Consider the following 20318-nt stretch of genomic DNA (forward strand, 5'->3'; position numbering starts at 1 on the left):
TTTAATAAGAAAGTTTGGAGAATATCCTGGGATTACAGACTTTGAATGAACTTTCATGCCCATAGTATAAGCCCCTTTGGTTTAAAACTATCCCACTTAAAAGCATTTACTTATAACTAACAGCTGCTGGTTCTTCTCTTTTCATACTTGCGATGCACACACAAACACATCTAGCATGAACATGTACACACACACACTGTATATATGTAAACATCCAGAAGGAACAATGCATTGTAAAAATTGTCCTATTGAGTTTGTAATCCAGTGTGAGTTACTGAGTGCTGATAAGTAAAGGAAGTTCAACCAGACAGTTTAATCCTCCAATTTCCTGTCTTCTAATCAGCCCCTGATTCTTTTGGTTTTAAATTAGAAACATTCCTGACAATATTCAGGACAGGTGAAGGAAAATCAACTAGAAAATAAGTAAGGACAAAGCACTTATTTTACTGTTTAAAGTTCACGGGAGAAATATGAGTGTAATAACAGGAAATCAAGATTTTAAAAAAGATAGGAGAAGTACATAGGCTGGCTTAAGTAACCAATCACATTTCTGGATGGAGTACATTTGGATCATAATTTGATTTAAAGAAAAAAGATAGGAACATAGTTTAATGTATCTGTTTCTCCCTAAGTATAGTAAATGGTACTTTGAAAAATGTTACATAAGGCTAACCAAAAAGAAAGTGATAAGGATATTTTCTTAATGTATATGGGAGAAAAATTCTACTTCATTCAGTCAATCATTGCTAATACTGTGAGAAAATAATGTTTGGAGCATACAGAAACTTTGAAGTTAATACATGTTCTTAGACATTAATAGAGTCACACGTTTATAATGCTGGATAAAAATAAGACAACTGTGTGTTTAAAAATAAGCTCAAGTAGACTGTATATGCTTGAAATAGAACATGTGTAAGTCTGTTTATCATGGACACTCTTTTAAAAAATACTGAATTCTGAGAATACAATAAGATTTATTATTTACTGAATTTCCTCTTTTAATTCTTTTTATTTATAGCCATTGTAGCAGATTCCAAGTTATTTTAATCATCATGAAAGAGCTAGTGCAAATGAATAGAAAAATCTTCATTAGGCAATGTTTTCAAAGGAATTCAGAGAATAATCACTACCAAAATTTGTTCAATTGAGAATTGACATTTAAAAAATTGAAATGATAAACACAACTTAAGACGTGAATCCAAGCAAATAACAACAAAAGGTTTGCATGAAATATGAGTTCTTAGGTTTGAAGCCGTTAGAGCTGCCAATCATTTGGAAAGTAGGCTGGAGTTGAGAGTTTTTTTGAATTGTTGAACACAGTAAGACAGCAATTCATACAAGTACCTTGCTAATTTATATCTATATCCCTCTATCTGCATATAGATATATGTTTAAAGGCATTTACATCATAAGGCATAGCGTATCCTTCTTGCCCAAGTCTTTTCCTGGCATACAAAGTCTGAGTTGTAAAAATTTGGATTAAGTGATGGATAGTTCTTGATTGAAAAATTGTATAGTAATTTCTAAAGAGAATACTTCCAAACTAAGTACTTGGGAAACTAGCATGGGGTGAGGGAGTTGCAAGATGATTTAATAGCTTTCATTTCATAGTTGCTATGAGTTTTTGAATTTGATCGCAGAAGACAAACGTATTTTATAATTTACATAAAAATAGTCCCATAATATCTTGTTATCAGTAAATCATTAGGAAGAGGAGAATGTTTATTCTGCCTTTATTTTAATGCCATGTGGGTAGAATGAAAATAATTCCACTGGATAGAATTATATTTTGAAGCATAGACAGATATTCAAGGTGCTTCCATTTCATCTGGAGTGAAGAAAAATTTCACAAGGCTTTCCCTTGGTTTTATGCCGGAAGGTTTCAAATAGAGATGTCACAACATAGCTAGATTAAGTTGATATGTAATATCTATTTCTTGATTTGCATGATTAAAGCATTAGAAAAGTGGCTCAGATATCAAAAGATTTCTCATAAGTGGCAGCGCCAAATCTAATTACTGTTAAAATGTACATGCTCGAACCCTGGTCTCTTGTTAACTTCTAAGCTGTTTACAACTTCTTGAGATGGAGTCAAAGTTTTCATTTGACTTTTGGATATCAAGATCCCTTTCTCACTCCATTTTGATATCAAAAATGTATTTATCAATTCTTATATCCTATGTCCCTCAAGGCAACATTAGCTTCAACCAAAAAAAGAAAAGTGATAGAAGATAGAAAAAGGACCTTTTCAGTATTTATCATTTTAAAACCCGTTTCTTAAACAAAAGTAGCCTTTAAAAGACAAAGCTAAAATGTATACTAAAAAAAAAAAGAGCCCATTGATGTAGTCAACTGAGCTCCAATTAGTTATCCGAAAGTGCAGTTCAAACCCTACTGTAAGCCAGGGTGCATTATGAGAGGGGGTGGGGATAGAGAGGGCGAGAGGAGAGAGGTTGTTATTCTCAGTCTTTTATTAATCGGGTTCTTTCATTCTAGTGGGGTCTTTATTATTTGGAAAAATAAAAATGATCTGGGGCTCTCTCCATTCTCACCCCAAATTTTGGAGTAGGTAATGGCTGTCTACCACCTGGTCCAACATATGCCCCCAAACTAAAACAAACACACTCATTTGCCATACAAATTGTTTACGATTCATTAAAAAGCAAAATTGCATATCCCTGTGCTGGCCGCTGAGGCCGAGCCTCCACGGCGGAGGGGGCATTCACTGAGTTGCCTTTGTATGCTGGGAGGACCAAGCCGCTTCCCACTCTGCAGCCCGGAGGAGCCTGTGTAGCCAGATGACGCATGAGGTAATTTTAAAGCTTTATTTGCCTTTAGTGTGAAACTCGGATCTTGTACTGTTCTTTGGTGAAAGAAGCATATCAGCCAGGGGCAAGTCTAAATTTTTTTTTGAGTTGGGGGGAATCGTTTGGGATAGTGGGGGGGGGGTGTGGAGCCAGAGGAAGTGAATGCTATTCAAGGAAAGACCAGAGCTAAGAGAAAATGCAAAATTTATCTTAATTTTAATGACTCCTTTCCCCCTTCACCAGAGTTCTCAATTTCCCATCAATAATGGGAGGTTTACATTAGAATTATTTGTAACTGGCAGATCTAAAACGCTGTGGTCTGTGGTCACCTTTGAGGGAAATAAAAAATCGATTTATTCTCTATGGTACTTCCACAACTTCTTTAAAGAGCATTCTGATCTCTTTCCCCCTTTCAAAGCAAAGATCTAGAAGTACTGAAGTTGAGAACCTTCCTGTAGTATGCAGTCTAAACAGCAGCATGTGAGCTTACGGCATTGTTTATTTTTAGTCAACTGCATTGCTAAGTGTTTCCACCACTTTTATATTTTATATTCCCGGCGGTAAAACATCTGTAAAATAATTTTAAATGAAAAGCAACTTCCAAGTAAACTTTACATAAAAGAAATGACAGTTTTCCAAGTTAAAAAAAGAAGAGCATTTGGTGATCTTTGCAAGAAAGTAAAAAAAAAAGATGACACAATTTGCCATAAAAAGTAACAGTCTATAAAATCTATGAACTCTTGCAATACAAGGAAGGAGAATGTCACGCAGAATATGACATCAGCGCGCAGTTTTTTTTTTTTAACTTACAACTTAGAAAATAATAGCTAAACCAATCAGTATATTCATTTCTGGTGTTTAACAAGCTGTATAAGGCAAAGCAATAGGCAACATCACAGCATACAAGCAAACCTTGTTCTTGCTGGCAGAAACTCTAATGGGAAAATAAGTGCCCTGAATAAAACTTCAGGAGCGAAGTGCATAGTCTCCTGCTAGTCTAATTAACCATAAGCTGAATCACCATTGTCCTGAGATCACTGGTAAGGTTTCTAAAGTCTAGTTAAGAAATTACAAGTTAAAACACACATGTGCACACATACCCACAACCACATTAAACTCAACTGTCCTTAGAATGGACCCCAAGAAGCACCCCAAGAAGCAGCCAGATAGAATCCTGCGGAAGCTCACTTTTAATAGTCTCCCAGTCCTCAGAATTCCTAAAAACTTGCCAAAATGATACCACCACTGGTCCAGGAAGGGGAAAGGAGAACTCTTCCCCGCAGATGATACAATGAAACCGACATGTCCCGTCTTGTAATTCCATTTGCCAGCCTCCCCTTCAACGCCACTCTCTCTCTCTCCCTTTCTCTCTCCCTCTTTTTTTTTTTTTTTTTTTTTTTTCTTCTTCTTAAACTGATATCTATGTGAAATGAGCTGAAGTTCACGGTCCAGTTAGGAACGGATAATACATTCATTGTCCTGGCAGCAAACTTTTTTTCACTCCCTGGAAGAATTCACGCTTGCCGCAAGAATAATAATTACGGAAAACTAAAAATGCACTGCTAACGAATTAATCCTTAACGGACACCATCCTAACGAGGGCGGTAATGATTTGAGGACACTCTTCCTCACAGGACTTGCATCTCCCGTGACAATAAGCTTTTGTGCATCCTCCCAACTCGCCCTACCTCTTATAGATCCAAGATGTCAAAGGTTGTCTGGCCTGGTTGACCGTGACATGTGAGTTAACTCGTTCTGTGGCCGCATGGCGGAACTTTTACTAAAACTTTATCTGTGCCCAGAATATCGAAAAGATGGGCTGCGTGGGTCTTTTCCAACCCAGCGCTACTGTTCCTAAGAGACTTAAGAGACCTGCTCTGACAAACAAATGGGGAAAGTTAGATGAGAGATGTGGGTCCCCTGATGGAACACAGGGAGTGGGAACCCAGAGCTCTCGCACAGGTGACTTCAGGCAACCCAGTTAACGGGGCAGGACCAGAGCGCGCCCAGGGTTTGGTTCTCCCCAGCGTCCTCAGAAAATACCACAGTCAAGGAAAAACCGTGCACCTCCTAGTCCTTGAAAACAAAAGTAAAGGAGACATAAAGCTAGAGAGAGGGAGGAAAACCTGAGGGAATAGCTCATCTTTTACCCCAAGACCTGCTTGATTAAAACACCTACCTCTACCTTAAAACTTCTGACACTCTTAAAAAAATTTTTTTTTTTTTAAAAAAAGCAATTCCTATACACTGTCCCATGGAAAACCAGGACAAGCCTTCCTGGGAACTCAAGTCGCAGAGTGGCAGAGAGAGGATGGTAAGAGGAAGCAGTGTGAGGCTGCCTCACTGAAGAGTGTGAAAAAAATCAAATGTGAATTTGATGAATGTGAGGTCTGGGACATTTTGTCAAAGAGGGAGGGAAAATAGAAAAGGGAAAAAAAAAAAAAAAAAAAAAAAAAGCAGCCCCGGCTGCCAACTCACCATCCACCAAGTTCTGGCCGAGATGTCGTAGCAGAGCTGCCATTTGATGGAGCCGTCGGAAGCTTTCCCTGCCATTACGCTGTCAGCAAGCTTCATCTGATGCTAACTCACGGGAGATAAGACACCTAATTGAGAAAACATTTGCAGTGGCATGTGGGGCAACATGTAGTCCGGTCCATACCATATGGAATCATGGGTAAAAAAAAAATCTCCTTGACAATGAACCAATCTCTCACAGACCCAGTGGCAAGGTGAAGTGGAGATGAAAAGTCTGCTCTTAGCACTGTCTTCTCTCTCCTTTTTAAAAAACAAGAACCCACTGCTACACATCAAAGAGAGGCGGTTAAAATTAGGGCTTCATCACTCAGATGATTTTGGTCTGCAAGGTTTTTCCTTTCCTTCCAACAACCAATCCCCCCTCTTTTTTTTTTTTTTTTTTTTTTTTTTTAAGGAGAATAAAGAGATTTAATAGGACAAAGGCAGGTAGTGGACTGCGGAGGGAGATCGCCACAGGCTATTAGCCTAAAATTTCTGCTTGACAGATGGAACTGCTTAGAGACTATCATGCAATGTTTTGGGCTTTTTTTTTTTTTTTTTTTTTCTTTCTCCCCACTCCCCCCCGCCCCCTTCGACTTTAAGTCTGATTCAGTATCTGTTTTTCACAGCCACTTTTCTCAAGAACGTGAGCTGTGCCTTTTCAAAAGTGTTTAGTTCAGTTTTCTTGTCTTACACATCTCATTGGAAGCAAAGCGGAAAAGTCTAAAACTAAATCTGGAAACAGCTGAACAGGTTTTCCAAGGATTTAAAAAAACAATTCTTAGGGAAAAGATTTCTCCTTCCTTACCTTAAAAAAAATTCGTTAGTTGATTTGGTTGTGTAATATGGAACGTAAACACGAAAGGACAGTGTTCAAGTCCCTTGATTTTTGGTTTGGCTGATGTTGTTTTTACATGTGTGTTTTTCTGTGAGGAAATACATTACTGATATTTCACAAGTTCTAATCTAGGCTAGGTGCCATCTCTCTATTGTTTGGTATACCTTTAAAAAATAATTCTGGGGCTTTTCTGTTCTTTGTAAGTAGAAAGATCAGTTGTTTTCAATCCAGTTTAACAGAGTTCAGGCTAAACTTGACATGAGCACTTCCTTATTCAGGGAGAATCACATCTGATTTCCTTACTGTAACCAAGCCATCTTCTTCACAGGGGTTTTTAACCACACATCCTCTCTTTAGTAGGAAAAATAAACCACAACATGGACCCACCAATAAGAATGGCTGTAAAAATGATTTTTTTCAAAAAAAATTTAACTGAGAAGAAGTACAAGCAACTGCTGAATTTCAAGTCATCTGACTTCAGAACTAAGAGGGGCGAGAGAAACAGGGAGAATGCCTTGTATTTGTTATATTTTATTCTTGCTAATGGTGTGAAATTAGGAACTGCAGAAATACCTTTATAAGAGCAGGGCACCAAACCCATCCTCGTTTTTTTTTTCTTTCCTGAATATAAGCGATTACTTCATCTCCAAGAACCTAGCAGTAATATTATAATTCTTTACACGGCAGGTCTCCTATATAGGCACCCGGGAGCATGTGAGAATTTATCTGCGGTATTTTTCAGGGCAACTGAACTGTGATTATTTAAAAAGTTGTGCATTTACAGCCCAGTTATCCAGCGGATTTTCTTCTAGTCACGTTTTCGATGGAATAATGTTTAGATGAACTTATACAGGACACGTTATAAGTTCCAAAGAGGTTAAATTTGATAGCTTTTGCTTTTCAATTTCTGACCTCTTCCTTAGTTGGTTTTATTTTAACCATTTAGCATCAGGAAAATAGCTGTTTTGACAAAAATATCATTTTAGCAAAGCGGATTTTATTCAGTTGCACCTGAAACGTTTCATAATTTAAAGCATGATCCACAGATGGCGTCTATGGGATGAACCACCAATACAATAAATAAGGCATTTTTTTTCCTTCTCATCTCTCATTTAATGAATGAGAATTTAATTCTGATAATATGGGGTAGGAGGCGGTATCAGGAATGATCATCAAATATGGATATTGCCATTACTCTTAGAAGCATCTTTGTAGCCTTTATAATTCTGGTGTCACCTCTCTATTCAGAAAAGGAGTGGGTAGCAAGGAAGTGCTAAGTTATCCAGTGTCCATGAGCAAACAGACCTTCTGCCAGGACCTTGCTCTGAGCTTGCCGGTCAAAAGTGTGGTTGCCTTGTGTAACTGCTGCGTGAAATGACCTAGCCTTCAGCTTACCGTTTAGCGGAAGAAAGAGAAGAAAGTTGAAAATGCTACATAAATGTAAAATAGGCTACACCGGGGTAAAAAAAAGGGAAAAGGGAAAAAGAAAGGAAATGGAGTAGTATTGTCTTTGCATCAACCTCTTGTTCCATTTTATTCTTCCCAACTTGTCTCTGACAAGCAGACAAAGCCAAAGTCTCCCCAGCCTTCTCCTATGGCATGAATGCACATGGCTATTTTCGACATGTGGGTCCAAAATTGTGGGTCCAATTTCTAAGTTTGTCCTGCTGCAGCCTCCGAAGTTGGAGGCATCTCTTATCTGAGCCGCTGCATTTCTGCAACTCAGCTTACCCTATGCGTGCCCATTATTTATGAATGAATGGGACATAAGCTAAACTGGAGTCCAGATTTCACTCTGTGAATGATGGAATACTTGGGAGCATTTTACAGGAGATGGCACAGTAGTTTTGAAAAAAGAAATGAGAAATATTATTGGATAATAGTGTTTTAAATCCAGAACAATTAGTTGCATTTAACTTTATCATTGTTCTCTAAGAGGCTGGTGGAAACTGTCCTTTCCCATATAGCAATCAATCTTTTCACAGTGTGGCCCATTGTTAATAGCCTTAAAACAAGATTAAATAAAACATGTTAAATATTGCAATTATTGTGGGAAATAAAATTATTTGGTGAGCATAATGGGGAGCAATTCAAGCATTTAACATGATCCAGGAAATGCTACTCCAAACAATTGCATTTGCTTTATGCATTTTTTTCCCCTTTGATTGCTGACAGATGCCTTTTTGGAAACAAACATCTAAATGGTTTGCTTTCAGTCAGAAAAAAAAAAAATAACAGAAAGCGGCTACATGTTTTGAATTTAACTCGTCATTTGAATACTTCTTCCCACTGCACGTGAATGAATCTGAGGCAAAAACAGCCCTCTCATCAAGAAATAAGTCCATCAGGGTTTGGACTTGCTTACATTCTTTGGATATGTTTTCTAGGAAGTAGGAATCCCCTAGCTATGAAGTCAAGTGATGGGCTAAACTGCTGGGCATGTATGAGGAATATGGTCCGGGTGGCTATGGGGGAACGTTAGACAGGGAACTGTTTTGTCATAACATGAGGCCCCCTGGGATAAAGACAAGTCATGTTCCAGCCTTTTTCCGGCTGTCGTGGCCAATGCTACCGAAATCAACTCCTACCTCCCTTGGGTGAATGGGAAGAACCCAGGAGAGCTGAGGGGATGGGGGATTCCCATCTGGGTCTTTGCTGCAGTGCGTTTGGATAAAGGCCTCAAAGACTCTGCTGCCAACAGGTGTATGATACCAAGGACAGGCTTTGGTTTTTGTCTTATGTTGTTAAAAACCAACATGAAATAGAATATTAAATGATTTTTCAGAGGCTGGATAGTAAAGTCATTGAAAAGACAGTTTCTGAAGTCCAATTGCACAAATCCTGGCTTGTTTGGTTACTGTGTGACCCCTCCTAGGTCACTTAACCTCTCTAATTCTCTGAATCCTAATCAGAAAGATAACTTGTTATCATATATAACTATATATATATATGACTAGCATTTACATATACTAGTTAGTAGCAAAAGTATGCATAAAGTCAATAGTTCTGATATGCAGTGAGTTTTCAAGCAAAGTCATTATTTTGTTATTGATGTTTTGTTATTATTAATCCTCCTCCATTGAGAGGAACCCCCTTTCTCTCACCTCTGGTCCTGCCCTGTGAGGCTGGGTTAGGTCCCTTCACTCTGCTCTTTGATAATAATTGGTGCCTCACTCCATTTCACCTCTTAGCCCCCTTTCCTAGAAGCAATCTGCCTCCCAGTTGGCCTTCCAAGAAGAACCATGAGATGCTTGAGGTCGGGGACCATGCCTTGTCTTAGTAGCTACAAGTTCAGGCTCAGTGCTGGGCAGACAGTAGGGGCTCCCTAAATTGTGAGAGAAAGCTAGTATAAAGGCACAGAACCTTAGGTGATTTGAAATTTGATTGCATTCTTCTCACATTTACACCACCTGTTCATTTACCTTGGCTTGAACTATTGTCCCTCCTAGTACAACATCTGCCTTTTACAAGTTAACACCCTTTTCCAAAATCCTAGTCGGCAGGGATCTCTAGCCCCTTTGAATTTCCATTGACTTCCTTATCTCTGTCATCCACTGGTACTTCACATAGATCAAATATATTTTGCCTTTAGCGAACATATGTCATTCATTCATTCATTCATTCACTCATTTAACAGAAACTTCTGCGATGTAGGCAACTACATTTTTTTTTCTCCTTTTCAAGATTTGTTTCGAGGGCCATTGGAAATTTGAAACTCTAGGAGAAGAGCAACTTGATTTTGAATGCAACATGTAATAACAGCTAACATGTATTGAGTGCCACCCATTAGCCAGGTACTGTTCTAAGATTTTTTTTTTTAAGATAGGTCCTTATATGGTAGGGTTTATTATTGACCCATTTTGTAAGCAAGAAAACAGGCTCTGAGAGTTTAAGCAACTTGTTTAGGGTCCTGGAGTAGAGACGGAAGAAGGATTCAAGCCTAGGAATTATGACTCCAGAGCTTCACCAGCTGGTGTTGCCTCCAGGCTTTTGTGCCTGCTATGTGCCAGACCTTTATCAAGGTGCTTCCAGGTATGGTGTATCATTTAACCTCTGCAGCAACCCTAAGAAGTTGGTATTATTCTTTTCAATTTGCAGGTCAGAGTCAAAGGTCAGAGTCTTGCATAAGGACACATATTAAAAGCAGTCAACCCAGTATCTGTTTGAAAAACAAGTTCATGCTTTTCCTGTTCCAGTTAGTTAGTACTCAGAAGACTTTTTAAAAAATTCTTTTGTATCATTGGGTGTTGGGCTTAATAAATATGTGTGGCTTTGAATCACCAGGCTCTTGAAAATAATGAAATTAGAATTGTACCCTGTTGCAGAAAATGCAGAGAAGTTCCGTTTAGGGCAATGGGGCATCTAAGACTTTTAAAAACCCTGTATTGAAGAGGGATTGTTGACTATTAAAAGACCTAGGTCTTTTTCTAACCTTGATCAGGTGGAAAATCCTAAAATGATGTTCAGGACATCACTGTCTAACATGGAAAATAAGTGTGTACTCAAACATAAGCTTGGGAATTGGAAGAAGAATCTACACAAAAGTTTGGATAACCTAGTTCTCCCAAAGCCCAGAAAAATGCCAAGGTCTCTGGTGGGAGCTTTAGCCCTTTTGATGAAATCAGCAAAGTCTTCTGCACAGGTACTCATTACTGGGCATGAGTGTGGTGACTGAAAAAAAATCAGTGTCCCAAGTCACCTGGCATGGTTTTCTCACCGTATGGCAGAAGCAAATGCTGCAAAGCTGCAAAGGGCAGAACTGAAGAAAATGCCAGGGGGTCCAGACAGCCCCATCAATTTTAATGATCTGCCCAGATTTTTGATCTAGGATATATATATTTTTTTCCTGAGAAAAAATATTGATAATTTTTTTCAGCAGAAACTCACCCGCCATGCCCTGCAAAGAATTGGTTTTCTCCCTAGTGGCAGCTCTTGTGCCTTGTTGCCATTTAGAAATTCTCTGACTTTTACTTTCTCTGCATTTTCTGTTAACCAGCTGCCACCCAAGATTGGACTAAACCCTCTGCCCCCTGTTAAAAAAGAGAAAAAGAAAAGATGCATACAACATAACCCTCTAATAAGTTTATTCACAACTTCTATGCAAGGCGCTTAAGAAAACTAAAAGGTTAATATATTCTAACTAGATGTTGGGTATAGAATGTCAGATCTGTCAAATTTCATTATAACTTGCTGCTCATTGGAAAAGATTTGATTTCTTTTGCCACTGTCCTACTATGTTCAAGTCACAGACTGCCAGCAGCAGCTCACTGAAGACCACAGGCTGGCAGTGAGCGGGCTCGAGTGGGAAACCAGCCGCAAGGACCATCTGTTTCCGATTTCTAGCTGAGCCAAGATGTGCAGTGAAGTGCATTCCATTCACCAGGCCAGCTTCTCCCCTGCTCAAGTTATTAGTGTTACAAGTGAAATTATCTTTTCCAAACAGCAGGGGAGCTATAATCCTTATGGAACAGGACTTTAAAACATACACACACACACTCACAAAACACACACCCACATATACACACACAACATTCAGACATCCTTTGTTCAAGTTGTGAGGAGAGCGCCTTGTAAATTTAATTACAGCCTTCACAGGATTTATAAAGTATGTTTTATTAAGCATGATAACCTCTGAGGCAGCCGTGTATACATTGGCCTCATTTAGTCTAATTGAATGATCAAATATCTTTAAGATGCTTTTTGTGGGCATGGTTAAAAATGACAAGATGGATAGATTTAAACCATCTTAAAATGTAACGGCTTTCAGAAGCGTTAATGGCTTTATAGGAATGATCAGTGAAACTCTTGCTCAGCTGGCCCAAGTGAGCCAATCGCGTGCAAATAGACCCAGCTGAGGCTAGGTAGCCAGCTACCAAATCTCAAAGGGGCCAAACAACAGGTGTCCCCTTATAAGTGGGGAGACTGTAATAAACTACCTCTTTGTGATTTGGGCTTGATCTTCTGTCTCAAGATGGATCATTTTTAGAAATATGTGCAGGTGAGGAAGCAAAGTTGATTGTGTGATGGTGTGGTAGAAATAGCAAGAGAAGTCAGGAGGTCTTAATTAATGTTATAAACATGAGTTTAGTAACTACAGATGCTTGCCACTGTGCTAAGTAGTCAGGGTACAAACGAAACATGGGACCTGCCATCAAGGAGCCTTCACCTCTAGTTGAGGAGACAAAGGAGCAGTACTGCTATTACAGTGTGATGGAACCACGGTGGGTCCTAGCTTTCATTCTTCCACATTCCCCGTGCATGAGTCTGGTTTGTCACGTGTTATCTGTAAAACGGAGAGGGCAATAGCCTACTTTCAGGGGGTGTTGTTGGAATTAAATAAACTATGTAAAGGTATGAGTCAGTGATAGGATCTTAGCAGGTACTCAACATATATTATGATTTTTCAGTCCCCTCTAATGATCTCCTGAATACATAAGAATCTTATCATTGAGGAGTGGCTTCTCCATCGTGGATGAGTAGCACGTTGAATCCAAGGAAGCTGCCTCTTCTGTGGCTCCCTGTGCATCTCAGTCAGCCTCAGACCACAGGTTTCTGAGGACCATGCCTGCAGAGGGCGCCATAAAGAGCCATGAGTAGTTGGGCATCTAACATGAGCTTTTGGTTCATATTGAATGAGACCACTTTCTCCAAAAATAATCTTTTGTTTTCCAAGCAGAGATAACATGAATTTATTTAAAATAAGGAGAGGAAAGGAACATGACAAAGCCTTTTATTTTGTAGATTAAGAAAATGATGGAGTTCCCTGGTGGCTCAGTGAGTTAAGGATCACAGTGTGGTCACTGCTGTGGCTCAGGTCGCTGCTGAGGCACAGGCTTGATCCCTGGCCCCAAAACTGCCACATGCCACAGGTGCATTCAAAAAAATAAAGAAGAAAGAAAGAAAGAAAAAGAAAATGAGGGCCAGCAAGTTAGCGGCAGAGACAGGACTCCAACCTAGAAACCCTAATATTCAGTGTCTCTGTTCACAACTCTACCAGTTGTTTCATAGCATTTGAAGAGCTGTATCCTGGACTACGTAATTCAGTTGTGTTCAGACGCACATGAACCCAGGCGCTGTCTCTCCTGATTATATTATACAGCTGGCACTTGGGCCATTGTACTTTATTCGTGTTTACAGATAGAAATGGAGGCATCTAGCACAGTCCACTTATTGGATGGATGGAAAAGCTAAGGACTAGTGTCCCAGGTGGGTGGTAAACTTTGAGTCTTTGGTAAGCTTGTGGAAATTTGCATGTAAGGATTTTATTGAGGTGGCTGTCAGGGTCAACACCTGCAGGGAAGTAAAAGAAGGAGAATTGGGCAGAGGGAGGAGTTAAAAATCCATGCAGTCCCAACGAAGGCATAGCTAGTCTTACAGAGAACCCAGAAGCTGGGATGGCCCTACAGAACTTTTCCAAATTGGTCAAGGGGGCCAGATCTTTGTACTCTTGCAGTGATCATCCAGTCATTAAATGTAGCTTTGAGCTACATGCATATTTCAGCCAAGACAAAATCCAGTGGGGTTTTCAGCTGAGAACTGTCAACTTCCAATGTTCCCAGTAGCTGCATGGCATCTGGATGGTGTGCCACAGGATCCATCTGAACTCAGAAGTCAAATGGCTTACTCAAGGACACCTGCCAAGTTAGTGGCAGACTTGTTAGTGGGCCTGGGCTTCATGAATCTCAGTCCATAGCCTTATTCATTTCCCAGATGGAAGGGGGAAGGCATCATGCCTTCTTTAGGCAGACTCTACCCAGGACCTCTCTTGTTTTTAAGAGCAGTACACCTCTTTAAGAGAACTTTGTAAACTGCCATATTCATTGCCACAATGACTGCTTTGGGAATTATTAGTTGAAAAATCATTGTGTGGTAATATATAAATGTGGAAAGAGAAAGTCCTGTCTGTGAGTGAGAAAAGAAAGCTGTGAAGGAATAGAAACAAGCTGTTGCCAGTACACATCCAAGAGCACCTCTTCTCATGGAGATAATAAGCAGGGAAAGGAAGCCAAGACAGTGAGACCAATGTTGGGCAGTTCTTTTTTTTTTTTTTTTTTCTCTACCTCTCCAGCGACAGCCGTCTTTCTTGGCATTTGCAAAGGCTTCAAAGAATGAATGAAAGAGGGATTTGGACTGTGACTCTAAACACATGCAGTCAGATCTCTCTTTGCACTTCCCAAGAATCTCTTGGTAGAAGCACTTGTTGGCATCTCCCTGGAGGGCGGCACCAGCAGAGAAGAGAATCCGGGTTAGGGGAGGAGGAAGCAAAGTGTAGCAATGGAGTGAAAAATTGGTGTTTCCTTATCTCTATATTTTCATCTCAAGAAAGCTCTCCTACAGTGTACCTGGTCAAGAGATTAAAAACAAAGAAACAAAAAAACCCCCAAAACCAAAGCATCCAAACCTGAAGCATTGATGGTGTGGGATAAACTCTTAGCTTCAAAGGAGAGTTTTGGAGAACAAATCAAAGTTCCAACAATCTCTTGAAAAGAGCAAATTTGTCTAAAGCTAAAAGAAGACTTTTAGACATCCGCTTCCCCATCTCACCTTTGACTCTTTAATGTCTTTTTCTTTTATGACTTCAGTAGGATTCTTATACTTGCTATAATATTAAAAAATAAAATTATAACATTAACATTTTATTTAAATACATATAATATTTAATTAAATACAATCATAACATTTAAAAATTTAGTTTTTTAAATTTTATTGGAATATAGCTGACTTAACAGTGGTTGTATTATTTTCAGGTGTACAGCAAAGTGAACCAGATATACACATATATCTATTTTTCCCATATAGGTTATTACAAATTATTGAGTAGATTTTCCTGTGCGATACAGTAGATTCTATTTTCTATTTTATACAGTAGATTCTATTATCTATTTTATACAGTAGTTTGTATATGTTATTCCCACCCTCCCACTTCTTCCCTCCTCCCAACGGTTTCCCCAACCATAAGATCTGTTTTGAAACCTGTGAGTTTGTTTCTGTTTTCAAACCGTTGCCATTTCTACATTCCAGAAATACCAGAGAGCATGACATCTTCCATGGGACACCCAGAATGTCTAAGGTGGTACCTTTTCCTTAGGCCTTGATGGGACAATCTAAAAGATTTTTTTCTGCCTTTCTTTCCTGACCCGTATAATGCACAACCGCTTTTACACAGGATCGTGGACTACTCCTCATGAGAAGCAGAAATAGAGTTTCCACATCCATTTCAGGCATTTTTTCTTCCACTTCTCTCCTCATGGTTTGGTGTCAGCTTCTCCCCTCAACTCCTGCCTCTCCATATCCCACTCAGAGCCTGTATTTATAGTTAAGTACTTCTATCATTTATCTTTTTCCCTTTCCCTACTTTCTTTCCTTCCTCTTATCCCCTTTTTCAACATTTATTGGGCTCCTCTTTCAAACACTGTGTTAGTTTCTAAGGAGGTACAATTATAATCAATATAGGAACCTGCTTTCACGGCACTTGTCTTCGGAGCAGGGGAGCAAGCAATTCCAAGCCAGTGTGACAGATGCTATGATGGGAACACATAGGGTGCTAAGGGAGAACAGAAAAAGGCCACCAAACGTAGTATGGGGTTGGGAATAGGAGTGGGTGGGTTGCCTTTCCTGCAAGAAGTAATAGCAAATTTTGTCTTAAAGTATGACAAAGAGCATGACCGACAAAGGCAGATGTTGAGAAGGGGGATGGTGGCAGGACTTTGCAGTGCAAAAGAATAACATAGCAAAGACCCCAGGGAGAGACTGGGAACCTAAAAATAGCCCAATGTGCCTGGAGAGTCTCGTGTTACCTGATCATCACATTCTCTCTGTAGATGGAAATGCAGCCTACCATCTGTTTTTATATGATCCACAAACTAAGAATAGTTCTTACCTTTCAAATGTTTGGAAAAAAATGAAAAAAAGGAATCATATATTATGAACTACAAAAATGATATGAAATTCAAACTTCAGTGTCCATAATAAAGTTTTATTGAACATAGCCACACTCATTTGTTTCGGTGTTGTTTATGGCTGCTTTTATGCTGCAATGGCAGAGAAGAATAGTTATGTTGGAGACCATATGGTATGAAAAGGGTAAAATATTTATTATCTGGCTTTTTACAGAGAAAAGTTTGCTGACCCCTGGCCTAGTGAATGAAGCTTAGAGCTTGAAGTTTTACAGGCTTGGATTCAAATTCTGATCTTACATCTATGGGTACGACCTTCAACAAATTTCTTAAACTGTCTATATGTCAATTTGCTCACTTGAAAAATAGTCCTGATAATACTTCATGGGCTTGTGAAGATTGAAGGAGATACTGTCATATAGAGCTCCTGGGAATGATAAGTGCTGAAGTAAAATTATTTATTAAAAATAGGTAATGACAATTTCAACCCTTTTGAGCTCTTAATAACATTTGTGATAAGATAAATATGTTAACATTGTGAACTGCCATATTAATTCCAGGATGATTGCTTTGGGAAATAATCAGTTAAAAAAGCACTGTCTGTCAGTAGATAAATGGAGAAAGAGAAAGTCGTATTTGTGAGTGAGAAGAGAAAGCTGTGAGGGATCAGAGACAAGCTGTTGCCAGAACTCCTCAAACAATTTAATAATCATATCTCAAATTGATGGAGTGTGTACTATGTTACGTTTCTAAGTACTTACATGCTTTGGCTCATCTGATCGTCATTTCAACCTATGAAGTAGTAACTATTGTCACACAGTTTTGCATATGAGGAAGACTGAGATTTAGAGAAGTTATCTAAATTAATCCAAGCCCCACAGCCCATGGGGAGTAGCGTCAGGACTTGAACCTGGAATGTCCTGATGCTAAAATTTCTGCCTGAACCACTGTGATTTGGGAACATTATCTGATGAGAGCAAGGGTCCCAAGTCGCTGCAGTTCCTGGTGAGTGGCAGGTCCGAGCATCACTGTGAGCTGTGTTCTGCAGCAGGACCATTTTGGGAAAATGTTGAAACTGCCTGTATCCATTTGAGAGTCAGTTTCTCAGAGGCTTCCCATGAGAACTACAACCAGGGTTACATCTTGAGACTTGTCCTATAAGGGGTGGTCCTGCATGTACTCTGTTACTTGGATCTGGCGTTGTGGATATGGTGGAATTGGTAGTGGATGAATGCAAATGTTTGGCTGTGTGACTGGGATAAAATGCTGGGATTAATCAAATCTGGTCTTCAAGTATTATTTATTCACATGGAAATGTCCTCATAAACTATTCTACCAAAACCCAAACCTAAGCACAATGATCTTAATTTGGTTAATTGTGTTTGTATATGTATATGCTTTCAAAAAGATGAGGTAGGACTATGCCAGGATATTCAGCAGTTGTTTGTCTCTGGGTTCTTTCTATTTCCAAAATTCCGAAACCGTGTTTATATAATTGTGCATGAATATATAAGTGATGTGGAACTATGCACCACAAAACTTAAAAATCTTAAAATTTAATGCCATAATTTCACCTTGGTACACTATCAAGTGTGGATCAGTGGTTGATAAATGAGGATCAGCCATTTTATACACAGATATATATTCATTTTAACACAATTTGAAATAGTATAAAACTAGAAAAAATGTTTTGTATAGTACAACTATTTGCAAGCATATTATGTAGCTATGAAAGAAACTGTTTACAAATGGAGAATGCTTATGATATTGAAAATAAGCAGGATTCAAAATTGAACATGCAGAATGAGCGTGGTTCAGTGAAAATTTAGTATCATTTAAAAACAGAAACCCCACATTCAAATGTTAATGGTTGTATATATAACTGGTAGAATTATAATATTTTCTCTTTTTTTTCTGCATCTCTGCAGGTTCAAAAGTTCCTTTAATGAATGAGTATTATTTCTATAATGGAAAAAAAATAGGCATACAAAACTTGTTGACATTGGAAATCTATGTCTACTGCTGATTAATTTTAAAAATCCACCCCTCCCTCCATAGCGGACTGCTTCTCTGTTGCTTCTGGTTAGCTGGATATTTCCCAGGTTAGTCACAAGGAACTTAATGAGAACGCCAAGCTGGGAATGAGGAGATGTGGATTCTAGCCAGGGCCATGCCACTAACCCACCACATAATCCCGGATGAGTCCCTTTTTTCACAGGTTCTTTATCTGAGGTTCTATATCTTTATTATAAAATGAGGAGAGCTTACATGAAACTTGGGTACCTCGGGTTTGGGCTGAAAGGGAGAGAGAAATCAAGGATAGTGTGTGTGGTCCAAAATCTGGATCCCTTCCCTCCAACCCAACTCAACACAAACAGTTCTACTTTTATAATTTCCTCATTGAGTTTACGGGAAAAATTTTAAGTGAACAAGGATTCCAATGGTAGTAAAATTTTCGAAACTGCTGGACTAGACAATTTAGATTATCCATGTCTAGATCATTACCTGCTTACAGAGTGTAGCTGCTGTCCTAGCTCTCCTTTTTGTTTTTAATTTTCTATTGTGGTAAAAACATATAATATGAAATCAACATTCTTAAGTCTTCTAAGTACAGTATTGTTAACTATCTGCCCATTGTTGTAAAGCAGATTTCTAGAGCAGAGGAAGCTTTCATGACTGAACCTCTATACTCAGTGAACAACACCATTTCTCCCTCCCCCTAACTCCTGGCAACCACCATTCTTCTTTCCGCTTCTAAGGGTTTGACTGCTTTAGACATCTCACATAATTGGAATCATGCAGTATTTATCCTTTGGTGACTGGCGTAACTCACTTAGCATGATGTCCTTCCTCAAGGTTCATCCATGTTGTAGCATATGACAAGATTTCCTCCTTTTTTAAGGCTGAGTAATATTTCATTGAGTGTATATATTATATATTTTTATCCATTCATTTGTTGATAGACTTTTATTTAAAAATTTTTTTAAATAAATCAATTTTTGTTTTTTCCATCATATCTCGTTTATAGTGTTTTGTCAGTTTTGTACTGTATAGCAAGGTGACCCAGTCACACATACGTATATACATTCTTTATTATTTTTTTAAAAATGATTTTTATTTTTTCCATCATAGCTGGTTTATAGCATTTGTTGATAGACTTTTAGGTTGTTGCTACCTCTTGGCTGTTATAGAAATTGCTGTAATAAACATGGGAGTGTAAATATCTCTTCAAGATTCTGAGTTCAATTCTTTTGGATAAATATCCAGAAGTGGGGTTGTTGGATCATATAGTATTCTATTTTTAATTTTTTGAGGAAACTCCCTTCTGTTTTCCACAGCAGCTGTCACCTACCAACAGGTCACAAGTGTTCTACTTTCTTCACATCCTTAAAAGAACTTGTTATTTTCAGTTTTTGTTTTTGTTCTTTTATAATGGGCATCCTTACAACTATTAATTGATATCTCCCTGTAGTTTTGACTTGAATTTTCCCAGTGATTAGCAATGTTGAACATCTTTTCATACAGCTGCTGGCCACTTGTATGTCTTTGTCTAAGTTCTTTGACTGTTTTAAAATTGGGTTACTTTTTTTTTTTTTTTTTTTTTTACTATTTGAGTTGTAGGATATATTTGTGTATATTTAGGATAATATTAACCCATAGGATATATGGCTTCCATATATTTTATCTCATTCTGTAGATTGCTTTTTCACACGATTTTTTTCTTTAGATACACAAGAAGCTTTTTGGTTTTATGTAGTCCCACTTGTCTATTTTTGCTTTTGTTTTCTGTACTTTTAGTGTCATATCTAAGACTTGCCATCCAGTGTATAGAGGCTTCCTTCCCCTATGTTTTATTTTGGGAGTTTTATATTTTTTGGTCTTACATTTAATGTCTTTAATTCACTTTGAGTTGATTTTTGAATATGATATAAGGGTCCAATTTCATTTTTTTGCATGTAGATGTCCAGCTACCCTAGCACCATTTGTTGAGATCATCTAGTCCCTATTGTTTGTTTTTGATCCTTTGTCAAAAATCATGTCATCATAAATACATAGGTTTATTTCTGGGCTGTCTGTTCTTTTCTGTTCATCTACATGTCTGTCCTTCTGTTGAGGTGCCACACTGTTTTGATTACTTTGGCTTTGTAATATGTTTTTAATCCAGAAAGTGTGAAGCCTTCATCTTTGCTATACTTTCTCAAGATTATTTTGGTAATTTGGGCTCCTTTGTTGTTCCACATGAATTTTAGGATATTTTTTTCC

General features: G+C 38.4%; 1 long non-coding RNA gene across 9 annotated transcripts in view; it reads left to right on the forward strand.

The window, feature by feature from the left end:
- LOC110261419 overlaps positions 2484 to 20318 on the forward strand; it is a 137352-nt gene continuing 119517 nt past the window's right edge. For 3 of the 9 annotated variants that reach the window (XR_002345475.1, XR_002345471.1, XR_002345472.1), the window contains exons 1-2: positions 2484 to 2810; positions 16273 to 16363. This is a non-coding gene — a long non-coding RNA (uncharacterized LOC110261419). The remainder of the gene's footprint in view (positions 2811 to 16272; positions 16364 to 20318) is intronic. The other 6 variants (XR_002345469.1, XR_002345470.1, XR_002345477.1 and 3 more) reach the window with 6 other exon arrangements.

Source organism: Sus scrofa, chromosome 6 (genome assembly GCF_000003025.6).
Source record: "Sus scrofa isolate TJ Tabasco breed Duroc chromosome 6, Sscrofa11.1, whole genome shotgun sequence".
Lineage (NCBI taxonomy): Eukaryota > Metazoa > Chordata > Mammalia > Artiodactyla > Suidae > Sus > Sus scrofa.